Source organism: Prunus avium, chromosome 3 (assembly GCF_965620075.1).
Source record: "Prunus avium chromosome 3, drPruAviu1.hap1.1, whole genome shotgun sequence".
NCBI classification, from domain to species: Eukaryota; Viridiplantae; Streptophyta; class Magnoliopsida; order Rosales; family Rosaceae; genus Prunus; species Prunus avium.
Window position 1 is genome coordinate 478,383 of NC_142286.1, and position 21,746 is coordinate 500,128.

The window sequence follows — 21,746 nt, forward strand, 5'->3', positions numbered from 1 at the left end:
AAGAAAGAGAAAACGTAATTAAAAAAAGAGAGAGAGGCAAAATCGAGAGAAGAAAGAGAAACAATAATTTAAAAAAAGGAAGGGAAATGCAGCAAGCGTTTGTGTATCCACGTGTCTAGCAAGTCATGAGACAATCGCTTTTGAGCGATTGTGAATAGCATTCCTCTTATTCTTAACATCCCCCTTAAGCTAGACTTCATTCACGCCAATTAATTTCCTTATTTTGATGAGCAGATCCTTCTTCAATGGTTTGGTGAACAAATCTGTACCCAAAAAAATGATTAATCAAATTTAGAGATTTTCTCTATTTTATGGTGGATTCCAGTTACTAATTCAAGAGTTAAAACAAATATGTACCCAAAAAAATGATAAAATAATAAAATAATAATAATTCAATAGAGATATCATATTTGAAACAAATTTATTTTCATAATCTCAATCAATTCCAATCCTACACTCCTTTTAATCTCAACCCACCTATGAAGCAGATACGAATATAGCGATACAATACATAAAATATCTAAAAACTAGGATATGATACAGTAATTAAAAATATATATTAATAATTTAATATATAGTTATCAAAATATTTATAACATAAAACTAAGATAAAGATACAGCAGAAGAAGAAGTGTTGGAGTGCGATCCTGCAAAGTAGACCAACGGCTAGCAAACTCTTAGAATTTTTCAACCAGCAATTAAAGCTTATCTCCTTTTTATTTTCCCTATTAAAACCTCTAAAACGAGTATCGGACTCGTGTCCGGAATGTCAGATACACGTATCCGTGCATCAAAGACTGTATCCATTGACGACTCGTATCATAGCATATCCAACACGGGATTCGGATCTAAATCGGAGTATCCGTGCTGAAACAAACCAAAAGAAAAATATAGTAACCATCACTGATCACTGCAATTAGAAGAAAAGGACCCCCACAATTGACATAATGCAGGACATGAGAGTTGCAGAAGTGATGGCGGCCGTTGCAACTGCAGCATCATTCTTCTGCTCGTTCTGGTCAGCATATTGAAGTGGGCTTGCTGGTTCCAAGACCTTGATGATCATCTTATGACCTCTCTCGCAGTGCCTAGAAACCCCACTAATGAAATAGAACAAACCAGGCCGGTCCAATGTGAACACGATCACACCATTGTTGGAGAAGAAGATGGGATGAGCAGAATGGCATTTTTCGTACTCGTCCTTGGTCATCACCATCACCGAGTCTTTGGTAGTTGAAATCTAAGTCCATGAAAAACAATATCTATAAAAATAAATAAATAAGTAAAAGAGTCCCGCCTAGGCTGCCGCCTAGCGCCTAGGTGCCCACCGCCTAGGCCGATTTTTTGAAAATGACTATCTAGTAACTCAGGGCAAGGCATCGAAGAGTTGAAGAACGAGTCCATGAAAAACAACATCTATAAATAAATAAAAAGACCCGCCTAGCTCCTGGGTGCCCACCGCCTAGCTCCTGGGCGCCCACCGCCTAGGCCGATTTTTCGACAATGACTATCTAGTAGTACCTCAGGGCAAGGCATCGAAGAGTTGAAGAATGAGATTTTGTTGATCTCCAAACTCCAACACAAGAATCTTGTAAAGCTCAACAAAAGCTTGGATATGATATTATTGGGTTAGTTTCACTGGCCCTTTATGTTTGGCCGCAATTTCTCATTGTCACCTAATCTTTCTTCAGTATCATTGATAATGTCTGAGCTCTTCCTATCCTAGTATGCCGAACTCAGGGGGACTATTGATTTCATTCTAATGGCAATGGGTGTATTGATTAGATCCAATGAGAAGAGCAGTGTTTGATTGGGCTAAACGCTTCAATACTATTCAAGGTGTTGCTAGAGGACTTGTTTATCTCCACCATGATTCCTGTTTGAAGTTAAGTAATATTCTGTTGGATGAGAAGATGAGCCCAAAAATTTCAGATTTTGGATTGGCACGTATCTTTCAAGGGACATAGAATCTAGCAAACACTGTGAAGGTTGTGGGTTGAATCTCGATGATAATGTGCCGAAGGGAAAAAAGTATTTCTCTTATTATGTATTTGACAAAACTGTGATATATGGATATCTCTTCAGATGGTACACTAAAGCTTATGTATTCCGATCGAACATGGTGAGAACTGGAATCTTAACTGGCAGGCACAAAAGAATCCATGTGACCATTGTGGAACATGTGGACCTTTTTGGAGTTTGCAGAACTTCTGAATCTCCAATCTGCAAGTGTTTGAAAGGGTTTGTACCTAAGTCACATGAGGAATGGAGCAAAGGAAACAGGTCAGCAGGGTGTGTGAGGAAAACAAAATTCTTTTGTGAGAGTAGTACACAAGCAAGTCATGTCAAACAAAGTAGGGTAAATATTCAGTTATGCTAAGATACGCTCATATTTGCTCATATTTTTATTCTTCTCCAATATGGAGGTATTTATATAAGTACAACCCTAAATAAAATAGGAAATAAATCTAAATTACAATAGAAAATAAATCTAAATTACAATATGAAATAAATCTTAATTATAATTGGACTAGACAAATAGGTAAGTAACTAAAATCCTAACATAGTAAGGAACCAAAATCCTAACTAAGTAAGGACTCGCCAACACTCCCCCTCAAGTTGGGCAAAGATATTTCGCATGCCCAACTTGACAAGCGAGTCATAGAACACCATACTTGAGAAGAACCAATTGTAGAGAAGGTCTTTTTGTCAACTACGAGTGAAACAAGTGACAAACTAAAGCAAAGTTCGCAGCGGAAACACAAGAGCAAACCCTAAAAAATAGGGCACATAGCAGAACACAGAAGCCCTGTGAGCACGACAATAGGTAAGGCAGAACACAGAAGCCCTGTGAGCACGACAATAGATAAGGCAGAACACAGAAACCCTGTGAGCACGGCAATAGGTAAGGCAGAACACAGAAACCCTGTGAGCACGGCAGTAGATATGGCAGAACACAGACACCCTGTGAGCACGGCAGTAGGTAAGGCAGAACACAGAAGCCCTGTGAGCAGGGCAGAAGATAGGGTAGAAACCAAAGGCAAGGCAAACACACCAGCAAAGGCATGAGCAACAATACTGGCACCATAACAGGCAGGAGCAACAAGGCAGAGACATAACAGGCATCATCAACAGCAATACAAGGCATTGGCACTAGCAACAACAGAGACAACTTCTCTTCACTCCCCTTCTCCCCCTGAAGAGAAGGGGTCGATGGAGCCATATGATCAATGGTACTTGAGAAACATGCACTGACTAACACTGAGATGTAGCAGAATCAGCCATGGCAGATAGGTGGTTAAATTGCAGCGCAATAGATGAGCAGCGGTGTCACTCCCCCTCAAATCCGACGATTTATGAGAGTCGAGATTTGGAGAAAGTAACACCCAAATAAAGTTGCAACACTCCCCCTCAAATTCGACGCTGGTAAAGGGTCGAGATTTGAAAGAAGAGAAATTGAAATAATAGTAAAGAGACTCAAACATGCCAGTCTCGTGGTAGAAACAAATGCAAGAGGGGAATGTGGTAGCATACGGTTGTCCCATGAAGAAAAAACTTCAGAGAAGGAGAATAGCAAGGGAGGAAACCCAGCAAATCATGAACAGAGACAAAGACAAAGATAAGGTGCTCAAACAGGAAGCGGAAAGGCAACTCAAGAGAGCACCCGAAGAAGACAGAGACTGGCAGAACAGTCAAAGGAAAGGCTCGGCGAGCGGTGACGAGGCTCACGGAGGAAATCAACGGCTCAGTGAGCGGTGACGAGGCTCACGGAGGAAAGCAACTTGTTATGAAGTTTCAAAGATAGAGAAGCTGAGACATTAAGAAAGACCATAAGATGAAGACCCATGATGGGTTAGGAATGAGGAGTGCCAACGACTCTCAATTTGGCAGAGGTTATCACAGGGGAACACAGCGGAGCACAGCAAATACACAAATACGGTAGATGCACGAAGACAGGCACGAAGACAGTAGAGGCATGAACACAACGGAGTACACAGTGGAACACAGCAAAGGCACAGGCACAAGAACCCTAAAAGAAATTAGGGCACACAGTAGAACACGGGTGGGCACAACACACACAGGTCACCGGAAACGTTGGCTCTGATACCATGTCAAACAAAGTAGGGTAAATATTCAGTTATGCTAAGATACGCTCATATTTGCTCATATTTTTATTCTTCTCCAATATGGAGGTATTTATATAAGTACAACCCTAAATAAAATAGGAAATAAATCTAAATTACAATAGAAAATAAATCTAAATTACAATATGAAATAAATCTTAATTATAATTGGACTAGACAAATAGGTAAGTATCTAAAATCCTAACATAGTAAGGAACCAAAATCCTAACTAAGTAAGGACTCGCCAACAAGTCAGTCACTTCGAGAGGAAAAGGAGATGGGTTTTCGAAGATGGTACGGTTGAAACTACCATGAATATATCACGTACGTCTTCGGATGCTGAAGAGTGCATGATACAAAGCCTAAATAATTGTTCTTGCTTGGTTGATGCATATATTAATAATATAGGGTGTTTGGCCTGGTCCAAAGACCTTATATACAGGAGTTTTCCTCTGGCGGAGTAGATCATTTTATTCTCCTAGACAGTATAGAAATAGGTAAATGATAATAATATTGCTTGCACAGCTTTAAGTATAAATTTCTTTTCTTTTCTTTTCTGTCTCACACTATTTGCATTACAAATTCATTTTTTCAGATGAAGGAAATTGAACCAAGTTAATTGTCAGCCTCATCACAGCTATTGGTTTAGTATCTTGGGTGCCATGGGGTTTGGTTTGCACAGATTGCGAGCTAACCAAAAGGGTGAGAGAGAGAGAGAGAGAGAGAGAGAGAGGGATACAATTCATTTGTGTAAGCTAACAAAGAAATTTTGATGGTTTTATCTGACTCAGTGTTTGATTGTTATATTTGCCAAATCAGGAAAAGTCAAAGTAACAACAAAGTTCTTTAAATTGACTGATACTACTGAGACTTCAAGAGACACTCTTCAAGAATATATTAGAAACCAAGATCCATCATCGGAGCTATTCATCTATAATTTTGACGGCATATTAATCGCTACGAACAATTTCAGTATCACAAACAAACTCAGGGAAGGGGGCGGATTTGGTCCAGTTTACAAGGTGAGTTTTTATTTTGCCTTTTCTCTTTCTAAAGGAAAATATTGTAGAACAACAGCTACAATTCTATACAACTACAAGATAAGGACATGAATGCAGTGATTGATTTGTACGTAGGGTCTACAAGAAGGGAAGGAAATAGCAGTAAAAAGACTATCTAGTAGCTCAGGGCAAGGCATAGAAGAGTAGAAGAATGAGATTCTGTTGATCTCCAAGCTCCAACATAAAAATCTTGCTTGGATCATGGACTGCTGCGTCAAAGAAGATGAGAAGTTACTGATTTATGAGTTCATGCCAAACAAAAGCTTGGACACTCATCTATTTGGTTAGTTCATGTTGCATTCCTAAGAGGACACAAATTAATGTGCAAACAACCAATTAAAAATACCCGCAAGTGCACGAATCTATTGAAGTATAGATTATGTAAGTACGGGGTCGATCCCACGAAGAACTTGTCGGCTTCCTATAAGTTCTAATTTGAGTACGTAAAGAACACTTAATTGACACACCACAAATGCACAAATGCAAAATGGAAACTAAAAATGAGTAAAGAAGTGTAAAAGAAATGAAACAACACAAGAAAACTAAACAAAAACACAAACAGCATTTTCTATCACCCTTTTATCACCCATTTATCACCTATGAACAGTGCTAAAGCGACCGGTCGTCAGGTAAAAGCGACCGGTCGTTTTTGGGCAGATTCGAAACTCAAAATTTGACTTGAAAAGCGACCGGTCGTCAGGTAAAAGCGACCGGTCGTTTTTGGGCAGATTCGTTTTCTCTGTTTTTCAGTTTCGACCTCTGTCCAGTATTTTGCCTATAACTTTCCAACCGTACGTCCAAAATTCACGTTCTTTATACGGTTGGATTCAGCACAGAAAATGGAAGAACACAACGCGGACCAAAAGTCCAAAATAATTACAGAAAGAAATAAAATTCAGTAACAAAGACACGTAATGTGTCAAACACGCAACTCACACACACATTGGGGGGGGGGGGTTTTGATTTGGTTCAAGTGATCTATTTCTATTGCATGTAAGTAAATGGACTTCGAATTTAAATGAGAATGGAAGAGATGAATTATCAAGATGTGAAATCAAAATGTAACAAACACTAGGGTTTCGGAATCCACCCTAAACAATTCTACCCAAGTTCATGAATACTCAAGTGATGAACTCTAAACGTGTTGATGAAGATGTTCGCAATCAAGACCATGGGTCGTGGCTCAAGACGCATTGATTCTCTCTAATATACGTAAAGTGCATGGTTCGTGCTACAATACTTGTGCCCTCCTCATAACCGAACCTAGGTATGGTTCGTACTTCGATTCAATTACAAGGAGAACCCATTAAGTTCAAAGAGAATATGAACATCACAAGAATCCTAATAGCATGGTGTTTACATTAGGTATTCAAGAAACCAATTCACATGGATGATTCTTACTTCATCCATTTATTGCTTAGGATAACATGAGGATACACATAATCCCAACAATCTCAAGAAGCATGCTTTCAAAGGTGATCAATCAAAGAAGAACATACATCAAGGATAGATTAATTTGGTGAATTGGAATTCATCAACAATATCTAGAAATTCATACACTCAAGCATCAAAACAATAAGGTATTCATGTTTAGGGCTTCAACCTAAGCCCTAGCTATGGAGTTTAGTTCCTCATAATCATTTCAAACACAAATTCGAAATAAAACTAGAAAGAAGTTACAGCTTTTGTGAAGGTGGAAGCTCAAGGTCTTCAATGGTGGAAATCTCTTCCACTTCTTGCTTGGATGACTTTGTCTTCCTCCTCTAGCTCTCTAGCTCCCAGCTTTTAGAAAGTCTCTGCAAATTGTAATAAAAACTGAATGAATGATCCGTTGCCTAGCTGCTGCCCCAAAGTCAATTGATTCCTCTCTATGCTCCTCTCTCTCCTCCTTTTCATCATGGCACACTTTTGCCTTTGTTTTCTTGTCTCCTCTCATGATGAAGTTTTGTCCTCACAAATATACTCTCAGAAAATTCCACTTAACTAAAGTAAAATATTGTTACGAAAGGCATGGTAACAAGTAGAAGTAAGATCACACTAAGTGGAGGTGAAAACTGGCCAACTCGGATTTCCAGAGCTGTGGTAACATGCTGGATTGGTTGGATAGGCAATACTTATCCAATGGAGCTCAAATTTGGATATGTTGTAGTCAACATCCATTGGAACAAGTCTTATGAAGATCATCACCTCATCCAAGGACCGGAACATGCTGATCCAAGGCCACGAAGTTGACCTACGAAAATGAACAAAAACAGAATTTATATCAAATAATGCACTTTTAGCTCATTTTCATACAAACCAAAGTAAAACCTATTAAAACACAAAAAAGAAGTAAAAAGCTATAAAATGTCAAGAACTAACTCAAAATAGTGGGTGAATAACATGAAAAATCATGTGTAAAAATGAACCGAACAAACTTCCCAAACTTATCTTTTGCTAGTCCTCGAGCAAAACAGAAATTAAAACAAGACTCGAAACAAAACTTTCCGAACATTTTCCAAAGAGAGAGTGACTTATGCAACTGACTCAAAAGTTTTCACAAGAAAAAACTCAGTTTAGACATCATTCACAAGGCAGCAAAGTTCAGAACACAACATGCTCAAGTGTAGTACTGTGATGGCCAAATGGAACTCATTCTCCAATTTCAGTTTTCACACAACTTCAAAAATCATACCAAGCACAAATGTAACTTCAAATCTCACCAAAGTTGTCCTCTCACAAATGAATCACTCGGAAGAGGGTTACAATGCATCACTCAATAGTAAATATGAGAATAGAGTTAAACCATACGGGACTTAACTCACAATTAGCAAGATGAAAAACATGCATGAATATGATCTCAAGAAGGATGCTAAACACTTAAAAGCTGAAAAATGTGTGCAAATCAACCACATGACATTTAGGATCAATTTAGGTCTTTATTATAGGTTGTAATGGGGCTAAGGGTGTAAGGTGAGTAAAAAATGAAGGATATGGATACAACAAAGTCCAAGGAACTCACAATGTAAGAGCATATAATCGTTGACTAAAAGACTTTGAAACATCACCCTTGAGATTTTCACTCTTTTTTTTTTTTATTATTATTTTTTATATGTGATCAATTAGACCACAAAGCCTTATACCTCCACTAATTATGATTCACACTCCTTCCTTCCATTTGAACAACCAAGAAACATGGAATTGAATTTGAAACCATTGCCACTTAACCACGACTTTTCTCTTTTCTTTCACCCTTTGAGTGAGGTACTCATTTTTATTTTTATTTTTTCTCTTTTTTTTTTTTCGAAATGTAATAACAAACTTCCCAAACTTAGCATGAAAAACACATCTAAATTAAAGCTCACGAGTTCCTTAGAAAGGTAAATTCTTGTTTTTCAGGCTAGGGCTAGAAGTAATAATTGGTTACTTGAAAGAAAAGGCATACATATAGGCTCAAGGTGGTTAACAATGGAAAATCATGCTTAAGCATGCATAGGGTTAGCTTGAAAGGCACAAACGGTCCAAAGAGGGCCTTAATATCATTTCTCAAATGTCATGTAATCAAATTGCACAAGAATGAGTGACTTTTAAGTGCTCAACCAAATCAATGAATAATGAGATCAAACAACAACTCAGATGACAAGAAAAGTAAGAATATGTGTATAACACTCATGAATTGAAGCACAAGGCTCAAAGCTCACATTATATGGTTATACAAGTCTAATTCATGCTTGATACAATTCTTTGGATCATGCAAGTCCCTCAACTAGAGAATTATGAAACAAATGGCAAGTGCGTAGAGGGTTTCAAACATATCATGCTAGAACGATGCCATTTAGTGAATAACAAATTATTATTTTTTTTTAAAGCATTTTCAATCAAGTCATTTAAACATTCATCACAATCTCATCATATATGTCCGGAAAGTGACTTAAGAACAAAAAAGACTCAAAACAGAAAAGAAAACAAAATAAAAGAAAGTAAGAATTTAAGTGAAACGAAAAAGACTTGCTATCCCTTCCCAAACTTAGAAACAAACATTGTCCTCAATGTTAAAGAATTCAGGCACCAACAACGTTATAACAAGAATTAAAGGGAATAAAGCAAGTAAATACAAGAACAAACACGAAAAACAACTACAACACGGTTGCAAAAACAAAAACAAAAACGAAACCAAACAGAAACAAATAAAACAGTAAGCCCTAACAACAGTCTTACACATGCAGAAATCCAACCCAATGAAACGCACAAACCAAATGAAAGCCCAACCCAAACGAAAGCCCAAAAGCGAAGAAAGTAAATAAAACAAAGAAACCAAGTCAGAAGCACAAAGAGCGAGGACTCAGTAAAATAGAAAAAGTGGGCCCTGAAGTCTCGACACCTGTGAGTCACGGGAAACAAAGTGAGAGACGTGTCGACAAGCAGAGGTCTCTCTCACGGTCCCAAGCCAGAATTATTGGCTTCATAGGAAGGCGTGACGACTTTCGTTTCTCAAAAGCGCTGAAAGGCGAAACTGTAATTAAAGGGGTTGGGGACCAGGTGAGGTGACCTAAGGGGATAGGCCGTAAGGGCCGCGCAAAACGCAGAAGCGCCGTGTCTAGGGTTACGTAGAAACTAACTCTATAAAAGAAGAAGAGAAAGAGTTGGGGAAAAACACACAAACGCAGAAACACACAACAGAGAAAAGAAAGAACAAAAGAAAAGAAAGTTCAAATGGCTTCTTCCTACCCATTCTCGCTGGACCTCAACCTAGCTCCACCGACTCAGACTCGGGGCCAAGCAGTGGCACCAGTGTGGATGCCTTACTTTGCCTCTGCACGGGGGCACGTGACAGTGAATGACTCGATACTGCTGGACAACGATGTTGCCCTTGGAGTTGCTAGAAATCTAGTAACTCCCAAGGATATACGGGTGCTGGGATCAAGGGATGACAACCGGGTCGTGAGCGATGCTCTGGCACTAAGCGTGCAAAGCTCGGCAACAGTCGCAAGTGTGGGTCATCGCCTAATTGCGAAGTCCCATGAGGTGGAGGTGCTAAGAGGTCAGTTGGCGGCGGAGCGAAGTATGGTGGAGGAGTGCCAGAGTATTATTAAAAGTTTAAAAAGGGAAAGGGCAAGGATAGTGGAGGTGAATCGACACCAGCTAGAGGCGTTGCGGGAAGAGAACAAAAATCTCTCAAAGATGGTAAGCGTTTACGCCCATGACATGAGAAAGCAGCTGGAGGACCTGGACCAACCGGGTAAACGCAAGAAAACAGATCGCGAGAGTAGGTACGCTCAAGCTAAGAGTGCGATCTTTGGGAGCTCGAGTGATGAGCCCCAAGAGGCTGTGCATGAAGCCCCGGAAGAGGATAGCCATAGGGCTAAACTCAAAGGTCCAATGGTCGAGACACCGAGCACTGTGAAAGAATAATTTCTAATGTATTAGTGGTGTGCCTGGTTGTCTTTGCTCTTTCCGTGTATTTGTTTGTTTTTTTTTTTTTTATAATTTTAAATTTCTCGTTTCCGGAAATAAAAGAAAAGAAAGTTGCAAAAGACAAAGAAGAAAAACAAAACGCACTTCCCCAAACCGGAATAAAAGGAATGCGACAAACGAAAAAGACACAAATCACACTTCCCCAACTGAAATAAAACAAAAACGACAAACTAAAAAGAAATCAAAACATAATGCACCAGAAAACAGGGAGGAAAAGAAAGCAAAGCGAAAGTAGAAATGCTTCCCCTTTTAACCGGACGCAACCGCAAATTGCGCAGGAAATGCAAAGTGGTGTCGGCTCCCTTATGAGCATATGGCTATTTAAACCACTTCTCGGTTGAAAGAAGGAGCATCCTGCATTTCAACCTGCAAACTCAAGAAAAACCATCAAAAAGCCCAGACAGAAAAATCAATGGCATCCCCAGATATGCTTGTTGATGACCTTAACCTTGAGTTGTCCCTTGCACCACCAAATGGCCAGACACGGGCTCCTCCAAACCATATCTTCCCAAACTCCTCATACCACCATGGCTCGGCCTCAAACTTCTCTGAGGTGGTGCCGCGTAGGGCAGTAATGCCGGAGGGCATGACTGTCAGCAGACTTACAGTTGCAGATCATCTGCATGTGGCGCAGAGGTCTGACCAGATGGCAGTGGACGAGTCCCACAACCTAACCGTGCTCAACGCGGTCTCGGCCACAAATTTGGGCATGCGCCTACTGGCGAGAACACGGGAGTGCGGGGCACTGAGTGAGGAAGTGGCGGCCCTGAAAGCTCTGGTGGCGGACCTGCAGAAGCGGCTCTACAGCGCCAACCAGCATGTAGAGATGCTGCAGAAAAGGAACGAAGATCATGTAGAGCTGCTGCAGATTCTACAAGCAAGAACAGACAGAGGCAATTAGCAGAAGCCTCTGGGGGCGCAGAATGCAACAATGAACATGTGATTAGGAATTTACTGTACGCATTTTCACTAGTATGTATGTAATCACATGTTATGAAATAGAAGAAGCATTCACGCCCAATTCTGATTGTGCATTAATGAATTGAAAACACTTCCCAAACTTATAATATGCCACAATTATACCCAAAAAAATTAACCACAATTATGCACAAATATGCCACAATTCAAAAGAAAAACAAGTTAGAAACAAGAAAGAAAAAAAAAAAAAAAAAAAAAAAAAAAAAAAAAAAAAAAAAAAATTAGAGTTAGAAAATCAAAGAGGAAGAACAAGAAAAAACGAAACGAAACTTTACCTTGGACGGCTTGGAACCCTAACTGCAAATCTCTCAAGAATTGATGAAATACTTGAGGGAAAAATGTGAGAAGAGACAAGAGGGAAAAGAAGAAAAACAGAGGCGGTTGTAGAAAAATAAAATAAAATAAAAAAAACGCAACGAGCGACCGGTCGCAAGTGCAAAGCGACCGGTCGTTCTGAAACAGATTCAAAATAAGAGAATTGCGCGAAGAGCGACCGGTCGTTGTGAAAAGCGACCGGTCGTTTCTTCACAGATTCAAATTTTTTTTTTTTTTTTTTTTTTTTTTTAAAACACCAAATGAGCGACCGGTCGCAAGGCAAAAGCGACCGGTCTTTTTTATACAGAATCAAATCTTCAGCAATTCGCGCAGAGCGACCGGTCGCGATGGAAGAACGACCGGTCGTTTTTTTTTTTTTTTTTTTTATAAATATATATATATATTTTTAGGGACTTACCTTCCCAACTCAGTGTTGCATCCCAGCAGGTACATCAATGAAGTGGAGCACTTCATCGTCTTGTGTTGGTCTTCAGGAGCGATGGCAATTTGGTTGTATCCTGAATAGCCATCCAAGAAGCAGTAGTAACTGTGACCTGCAAGACGTTCAAGCATTTGGTCAATAAATGGTAATGGAAAATGATCTTTTCGGGTGGCGGTATTTAATTTTCTATAATCAATACAAACACGCCATCCCGTTTTGACACGAGAAGGAATAAGTTCATTTTCCTCATTTCTTACAACAGTTATTCCTGACTTTTTAGGAACCACTTGGACCGGGCTTACCCACTTGCTATCGGAAATAGGGTAAATTATACCCACATCCAATAGCTTCAGAATTTCTTTTCGGACTACCTCTGTCATGATTGGGTTTAACCTGCGTTGAGCATCCTTTGTGGGTTTGGAATCAATTTCCAATAAAATTCTATGCATGCATCTTGTTGGGCTTATGCCCTTGATGTCCGCAATACTCCAACCAATTGCTCTCTTGTGTTCTCTTAACACTTGCATCAACTTCTGTTCATTTTCCACATTGAGATTGCTAGCAATAATCACGGGCAATGTCTCTGTTTTACCTAAATAAACATACTTCAAGTGGGATGGCAATGGTTTGAGCTCTAACTCGGGTGCCCTGTCAAGAGAAGGAACAAGCTTTTCAGTATTGACTGGCAAAGGTATAAAATTTGGAGTGTACTTACGTGGTATGGCTGGACATGCATCAAGGAATTTCACAGCCTCAAGTAACTCATTATCAACAATTTCAGCAACTTGAGGATTTTGTGTCAACACCTTTTCTAATGAATCTGTACCATGAGTACTATTAAATGTATTTTGCACAATATGACACAATGTATCAATACGAAAACATTCATGTTCATCATTGGGGAGTTTGAAGGCATCATATACTTTGAACTTTATTGTTTCCCCTTGAACTGTCATTGTCAATGTTCCTTGTCGAACATTGATCACAGTATCTGCAGTGGCCATGAAAGGGCGGCCAAGAATCAATGGAAGATCCGCACCCGGAATAGGAGCTTCTTCCATTTCTAGCACCAAAAAGTCAGCTGGTAAAATGAGATCATTTACTTTCACAAGTACATCTTCCAAAATTCCTCTTGGATATCTCACTGATCGGTCCGCCAATTGAATGCTGACAGAAGTTGGTTTAAGATCACCTAAGTTAAGGGCTTCAAAAACAGAATAAGGCATCAGATTAATTGAAGCACCTAAATCAAGTAAAGCTTTGTCAAACAATTTATCTCCAATAATGCAAGGAATTGTAAAACTTCCTGGATCTTTTAATTTGGGAGGGAGCTTCCTTTGCAAAACAGCAGAAGCTTCTTCCGTTAGTGCAACCGTTTCATGATCTTGGAATCTCCTCTTGTTGGTACAAAGGTCCTTCAAAAACTTTGCATAACTCGGAATTTGCTTGATTGCATCCAGGAGAGGAATATTGACTTGCACTTTTCTGAAGGTTTCCAATATTTCCTTGGCTTGTTGAATTTTTTTAGAACTCATAAGCCTGTGAGGAAAAGGAGCACGTAAGATTTCTTCGTCAGTAGGTTCACGACTTACCTTCTCCTTTCTTGCCCTTCTTGCAAGTTCATGCTTTGGGATCCACTCGGATGAAGAAGCTGCTTGCTTATCTCTCTCTTTGTTGCTTTCATCCTTTTCTTTAGGCTCAGCCACTTGTTCAACCTGCATGTCATCAACATTGTGAATCAAATCTTTAGAACCTTTTATTTCACCAATTACCTTACCAGTTCTCAAGGTAACTGCTTGAACATGCTCACGCCTAGTTGGATTAATCTCTGGTTGGCTAGGCATCATACCAGGTTCCCTTTGACTCAAAGCTTGAGCAATTTGTCCCACTTGATTTTCTAGATTGGCAATGGCCTTATCCGTTTTCTGCATGTGGGTGTCATTCCTCTGCATGTAGCTTTTTGTCTCAGTGATGAAACTATCTGTGTTTCTAGCCATGGAAGCAACAAGTTCTTCCAAAGATTTTCCTGTAGATTGTGGTTGAGGTGGTGGTTGTGGTGGATTGTAGTAGTGCATTTGACCATAAGGTGGGCGAGTATGTTGTTGACCTTGAGGTGGGTGAGTTGGCCCTTGAGATGGTTGAGTTGGCCCTTGTTGAACATTCGAATTGTCACTCCACCTGAAATTTGGATGATTTCTCCACCCCGGATTGTATGTTTGTGAGAAAGGATCATTCTTAGGCCACTGATTTCTCTGAAATGAGCCCACTGCATTTGCTTCCTCATGTGCCAAGGGACAATCTTCAGTGTCATGACCAATTGTGGAGCAAAATGCACAAACCTTGGATGATCCCGGTGCCAATTTCTTCACCATGTTGGTTAGGTTTGCAATCTGAGCTTCCATACTAGAAAGGGTACTTACATCATAGGATTCCCCTTTTCTGACTGGTCTTTGCCTTGAATTATATTGGCGAGCATTTGCAGCAACAAGATCAAATATTGCTCGCAATTCTGTTGGAGTCTTGGTCATTATAGTTCCTCCTGCAGCTGCATTCACATTATTTTGGTCCGCTTCAAAAAGTCCTTCATAGAAGTGTTGCATTAGAAGCCAAGCTTGTATGTTATGATGCGGACAAGTGATTAGAAGCTTCTTGAAACGGTCCCAATAATCCTGGAAGCTTTCTCCCGGCCTTTGCAGAATTCCTGTAATCTGACTTCGGAGTTCATTTGTCCTTTGTGCTGGGAAAAAATGTTGCAAGAACTTTGAAGCAAGATCCGTCCATGTTGTGATGGAATTTGGAGGTAGATAGTGAAGCCATTCCTTTGCTGTATCCTTTAAACTAAATGAGAAAAGTCTCATTCTTATCTCATCACTACTCATGCCTTCGATCTTTATTGTGGAACACACTTCCTCGAAGTCTAGGATATGTGCATTAGGATTTTCTCCAGGATTTCCCAAGAACTTAGGCAATATGTGTATCATGCCCGATCTCAACTCAAAGTTTTCCAAAGTGCTTGCGGGATATACTATGCAAGATGGTTGTCCAGTTGTTGGCGGTGAAGAGTATTCTTGCATAGTAAGTTCCGCATTTGCAGCTGCTGCCGCCATTGGTGAAGGTGGAGGTGACTCGACTTTTGGTGAGCTTGGTGATGATGAAAATGGCGAGAGTGAAAAAGGCAATGGAGTAGACACAGCTAGTTGGATGTTCCTTTCTCTCAAAGCTTGAGCTTGGATATCTTCTACAGTGCAATATAATGAAATATCCAAATTCAGAAGGGACATAAGCAAAATGTTCCTGCAATAAGAAGAAAACAAAAACAAACTCAAATAAAATGAAATGACAAACAAAGAAAAAAAATGAAAATAAAATTAAGTACTCTAAATATACTCAAACAAAACATATAAGCAACCGTGCCAGTTCCCCGGCAACGGCGCCAAAAATTGTTGCATTCCTAAGAGGACACAAATTAATGTGCAAACAACCAATTAAAAATACCCGCAAGTGCACGAATCTATTGAAGTATAGATTATGTAAGTACGGGGTCGATCCCACGAAGAACTTGTCGGCTTCCTATAAGTTCTAATTTGAGTACGTAAAGAACACTTAATTGACACACCACAAATGCACAAATGCAAAATGGAAACTAAAAATGAGTAAAGAAGTGTAAAAGAAATGAAACAACACAAGAAAACTAAACAAAAACACAAACAGCATTTTCTATCACCCTTTTATCACCCATTTATCACCTATGAACAGTGCTAAAGCGACCGGTCGTCAGGTAAAAGCGACCGGTCGTTTTTGGGCAGATTCGAAACTCAAAATTTGACTTGAAAAGCGACCGGTCGTCAGGTAAAAGCGACCGGTCGTTTTTGGGCAGATTCGTTTTCTCTGTTTTTCAGTTTCGACCTCTGTCCAGTATTTTGCCTATAACTTTCCAACCGTACGTCCAAAATTCACGTTCTTTATACGGTTGGATTCAGCACAGAAAATGGAAGAACACAACGCGGACCAAAAGTCCAAAATAATTACAGAAAGAAATAAAATTCAGTAACAAAGACACGTAATGTGTCAAACACGCAACTCACACACACATTGGGGGGGGGGGGTTTTGATTTGGTTCAAGTGATCTATTTCTATTGCATGTAAGTAAATGGACTTCGAATTTAAATGAGAATGGAAGAGATGAATTATCAAGATGTGAAATCAAAATGTAACAAACACTAGGGTTTCGGAATCCACCCTAAACAATTCTACCCAAGTTCATGAATACTCAAGTGATGAACTCTAAACGTGTTGATGAAGATGTTCGCAATCAAGACCATGGGTCGTGGCTCAAGACGCATTGATTCTCTCTAATATACGTAAAGTGCATGGTTCGTGCTACAATACTTGTGCCCTCCTCATAACCGAACCTAGGTATGGTTCGTACTTCGATTCAATTACAAGGAGAACCCATTAAGTTCAAAGAGAATATGAACATCACAAGAATCCTAATAGCATGGTGTTTACATTAGGTATTCAAGAAACCAATTCACATGGATGATTCTTACTTCATCCATTTATTGCTTAGGATAACATGAGGATACACATAATCCCAACAATCTCAAGAAGCATGCTTTCAAAGGTGATCAATCAAAGAAGAACATACATCAAGGATAGATTAATTTGGTGAATTGGAATTCATCAACAATATCTAGAAATTCATACACTCAAGCATCAAAACAATAAGGTATTCATGTTTAGGGCTTCAACCTAAGCCCTAGCTATGGAGTTTAGTTCCTCATAATCATTTCAAACACAAATTCGAAATAAAACTAGAAAGAAGTTACAGCTTTTGTGAAGGTGGAAGCTCAAGGTCTTCAATGGTGGAAATCTCTTCCACTTCTTGCTTGGATGACTTTGTCTTCCTCCTCTAGCTCTCTAGCTCCCAGCTTTTAGAAAGTCTCTGCAAATTGTAATAAAAACTGAATGAATGATCCGTTGCCTAGCTGCTGCCCCAAAGTCAATTGATTCCTCTCTATGCTCCTCTCTCTCCTCCTTTTCATCATGGCACACTTTTGCCTTTGTTTTCTTGTCTCCTCTCATGATGAAGTTTTGTCCTCACAAATATACTCTCAGAAAATTCCACTTAACTAAAGTAAAATATTGTTACGAAAGGCATGGTAACAAGTAGAAGTAAGATCACACTAAGTGGAGGTGAAAACTGGCCAACTCGGATTTCCAGAGCTGTGGTAACATGCTGGATTGGTTGGATAGGCAATACTTATCCAATGGAGCTCAAATTTGGATATGTTGTAGTCAACATCCATTGGAACAAGTCTTATGAAGATCATCACCTCATCCAAGGACCGGAACATGCTGATCCAAGGCCACGAAGTTGACCTACGAAAATGAACAAAAACAGAATTTATATCAAATAATGCACTTTTAGCTCATTTTCATACAAACCAAAGTAAAACCTATTAAAACACAAAAAAGAAGTAAAAAGCTATAAAATGTCAAGAACTAACTCAAAATAGTGGGTGAATAACATGAAAAATCATGTGTAAAAATGAACCGAACAGTTCACTGGACTTTATCTTTGTAATTTGCCTACTTAACTGAAAGCCACAAATGAATTCACTTGAACTAAATGTTCAGGGCACAAGGAATCAAAATTATTTTCGATTGATACGCAGAATCACTGAATTATTTTCAATACACAAACAGTCAAGCAAGACATCCTGCAGATTTAATGCTCAGAACTGTAAACTGAATTGTATAATACATGAGTACAATTCAGTTCTCTATAAAGTAGAAGAGACAATGTTGAACTAGACCTGAAATCAATTTTGAATCTGATTACACCCCTGTTTCACTATTGTTCATACAAATGTTTCAATATCTTCCATAGCAATTAGAAGGTAAAAATCTAGTGACAGTCAACGTTTTCATTGTACGATGCATGGGATATATGAATGAACTATTGGTTATATTTCGAATGTTTGCATTTATAAGATCCAGTGAGGAGACCTGAGCTTGATTGGGGCAGACGCTTCAATATTATTCAGGGTGTTTCTAGAGGGCTTCTTTATCTCCACCATGATTCCTATTTGAAGGTATTACATAGAGATTTGAAGGTCAGTAACATTCTCTTGGATGAGAACATGAACCCCAAAATTTCAGATTTTGCATTGGCAAGTATCGTTCAAGGGACGCAGCATCTAACAAATACTCAGAAGGTTGTGGAAACACTGTAAGCACCATTCCTTTTCCTATTCTTGGAAGAACATCACAACTCAGATTTCAATGTTCAGCATATTGTCATTCATGTCAGTGTACTAGTGAATTTATATGGAAGCAGATAACATGTAGGAAATCTAGCTGTACCATTCATTTTATTTAGAACCCTGCAATCTTAACTGAAACATTAGTTGCATGCCATTAAGATATAAATTTTGTGGCACTTTTCTGAAGACCAGAAACAAAGAAGAAATATTGTCAGTGAGTATGCTATGGGTGGGATATTTTCTGAAAAATCGGATGTCTATAGCTTCGGGGTCTTTATATTGGAGATTATTAGCGGCAGGAAGAATACCAGCTTCTATTACTATGAAAAACATCTAGGTGTCCTAGCTTATGTAAGTTCACACTCTAAATTTTATAGGGGTCGTTTGGTACGGCGGATTGTCATGGACCGGACTAAATCTTGGGACTATCTTGGATTGGCTTGGCTTGGTCTAAGTTGGATTAAGTAGTTACCTATGTTTGGTGTTTCGTCGGACTAAAAAGCTGGATAATGAAAATAGTACTATCCTGTGTTCGGTTTATGCTCGGACTGGGACTAAATTTTTTAAAATTTTGGTGCATCTTGTAATTCATCAAAGTTATTAAATTTGGATTTATCTCCAATATTTGATCCTTGCAATTGTGAAAATTGAAATGAAAATTATTTGGGAGTTCAAAGCAATTTTGACAAGCAATTTACTGATCAGAACAATGAAGAAGTGAGAATTGAGAAAATTTCCAAAGATATTATTGATTTTATGGGCATTAATGTTTTCACTTGGAAGGTTGCCAAGAATCTAGTTGATTTTGTCGACCGATTGAAGGTTCTAGAGAGATACATTTGCATTGTTAGAGGGAGTAAGAAGAAGCCAAGAATAACGAAATATTCTAAATATCTTTTTATTTGGGAAAGAAGGTTTCAATTGGGTGCTAAAAGATCCAGAATTAGTATGAAGCATTGGAAGATTCTATTAGGATTTTCCTCAATCAAAGGCTTGAATTCAAGGGCGAATTCTTTCCAACCAGGGGAGTCTGATGCAGGAGCATATGGGGTAGTTATTTCATGTTAACCTTGTTATTTTCTTATTTAAGTAGTTTTAGGATATCTTTTATTATTAATGTGTGATTTTATAATTAATTAGTTTACTTTTGGACCAAGTAACCTTGGTGCCCAAGTCTTGTAAAGCCTATAAATAAGGGTAATGTAATAGTTGTAGGGGAGTTTTGTTGATGATTAATAAAATGGTTTATTTGTGGCATGGATTTGCTACGATATATGTGAGTTTGGACTAGCCCTAGATTTCGGTGCTCGTGTATGTTGTTGATGACTTGTGTCTGGATCCTGATCCCATCAACTGAGTAGCTCGCATCGACACTCTAAGCTGTGGGAGTCTCAATGGGGTGTACGAGGGAGACAACCCTTTTCATTTCAATTTTCATAGTTGCAAGGATCAAATATTTGAGATAAATCCAAATTTAATAACTTTGATGAATAACAAGATGCACCAAAATTACTAAATCCATTTATACCTTCAAAGACACAATGAGAATCACTGTGCCCCTCTTCACTTGACTCACACAGTAGAACGCAACTATGAAAAGGGCTATCTCCCTCGTACTCCCAGTCGAGACTCCCACAACTTAGAGTGTCGATGCGAGCCACTCGGTTCAGATAAGGGTTCACGCATCCCTCCCCGTCAGAACTTTTACCTATCTAGGTTAGTGCTTCAATGCGAGCGATGCGTTCTGTAAGTTGCCGTAGCATCCTTCTAATTTCCTCCATGTTGTTATAGTTGTCAACACAACCCTCCATCCAAAAACCTTCCCGAGAAGGTGGAGCTTAAACCTAGCTCAAATACCAATTCATGGGGATCGGTGTCCAGACATAGGTCACCAACAACACACACGAGCACAAAAATATAGTACAAACTCACATATATCGTAGTAAATCCATGCCACAAATAAACCATTTTATTAATCATCAACAAAATTCCCATACAACTATTACATTAGCCTTATTTATAAGTCTTACAAGACTTTGGCACCAAGGCTACTTGGTCAAAAGTAAACTAATAATTAATTATAAAATCACACATAAATAATAAAAGATTTCCTAAAACCACTTAACTAAGAAAATAACAATATCTCATGAAATAACTAATTAAATGATAAATATATGTCTTGATCCACCCCATGCTTGCATAAATGCATTTCTCACCCATGCACATTCTATGATCTAATCGTTTATAGTATATAAACAAAACCAATCTGGTACAAAGGAAAATTTGAGGACTAACATAGTAGAGAATCAAGAACTTTTGGACCAGCCACAAAAAGTGCAATCTTACGTATGCATCCTTCTTAATGGACAATCTTACATATTTACCTAATTTGACAACAAAGTTTAAAGTTGGTTTCGGATTTGGTTACAATTTGTTTGCTTTGTTTTCCAAGGTTGGAAGGTCTTAGTGATGCTGCTGCTGCTGCTACGTATTTGTCCCTTGACACCAGCGATATCAATGATCTGTTTGAAATTTCCCATTGAAATCATTCACTGAAGAAAATGAAGGTGATGGAAATATGTTCTATGCTTGTTAAGCAGCAACTGAACAAAACAAAAGAATGATCATGCTTGGTTTCTTGATAGTGGTTATAGTAATCACATGACCGGAGATAAAACTATCTTTCTTGATAGTGGTTATAATTAATTATAAATGACTAATTATTCACTAAATAAATCATAATTAAAGTAATCAAATAAGACTAATATATTACTTAATTTCATAATAAATACTAATGAATTATATTTATGTATCTCAAATAATTTATTGGACTTTAAAATTATTTTCACTTTCCGAAATTATATCAAAATATGATTTCAATATTTAGAAATGATAGAAAATTATTTTAGACCAAACCCTAAATCCAAGTCTCGAACCAATAATCCTAGTTTCCGAGAGTTATCCCGTTTATGGTTTGTACTAAGATGGATGCAAATAATATGTTCAAGATTTAAAACAAATATGTACTCAAAAATTGATAAAATAATAATAATTCAATATAGAAATATCATACTTGAAATAAATTTATTTTCATAATCTCAAT

The 21,746-nt window shown here is 38.5% G+C and overlaps 1 non-coding gene and 1 pseudogene across 1 annotated transcript; both read left to right on the forward strand.

Annotated features, from left to right (window-relative positions):
- Positions 1-4,435: 4,435 nt before the first annotated feature.
- LOC110755691 (G-type lectin S-receptor-like serine/threonine-protein kinase At1g61500) lies at positions 4,436-19,111 on the forward strand (annotated as a pseudogene).
- LOC148295395 (small nucleolar RNA R71) lies at positions 14,991-15,097 on the forward strand. Its single transcript, XR_015834917.1, has one exon. It is a non-coding gene; the product is annotated as a small nucleolar RNA R71 (small nucleolar RNA).
- Positions 19,112-21,746: the final 2,635 nt, after the last annotated feature.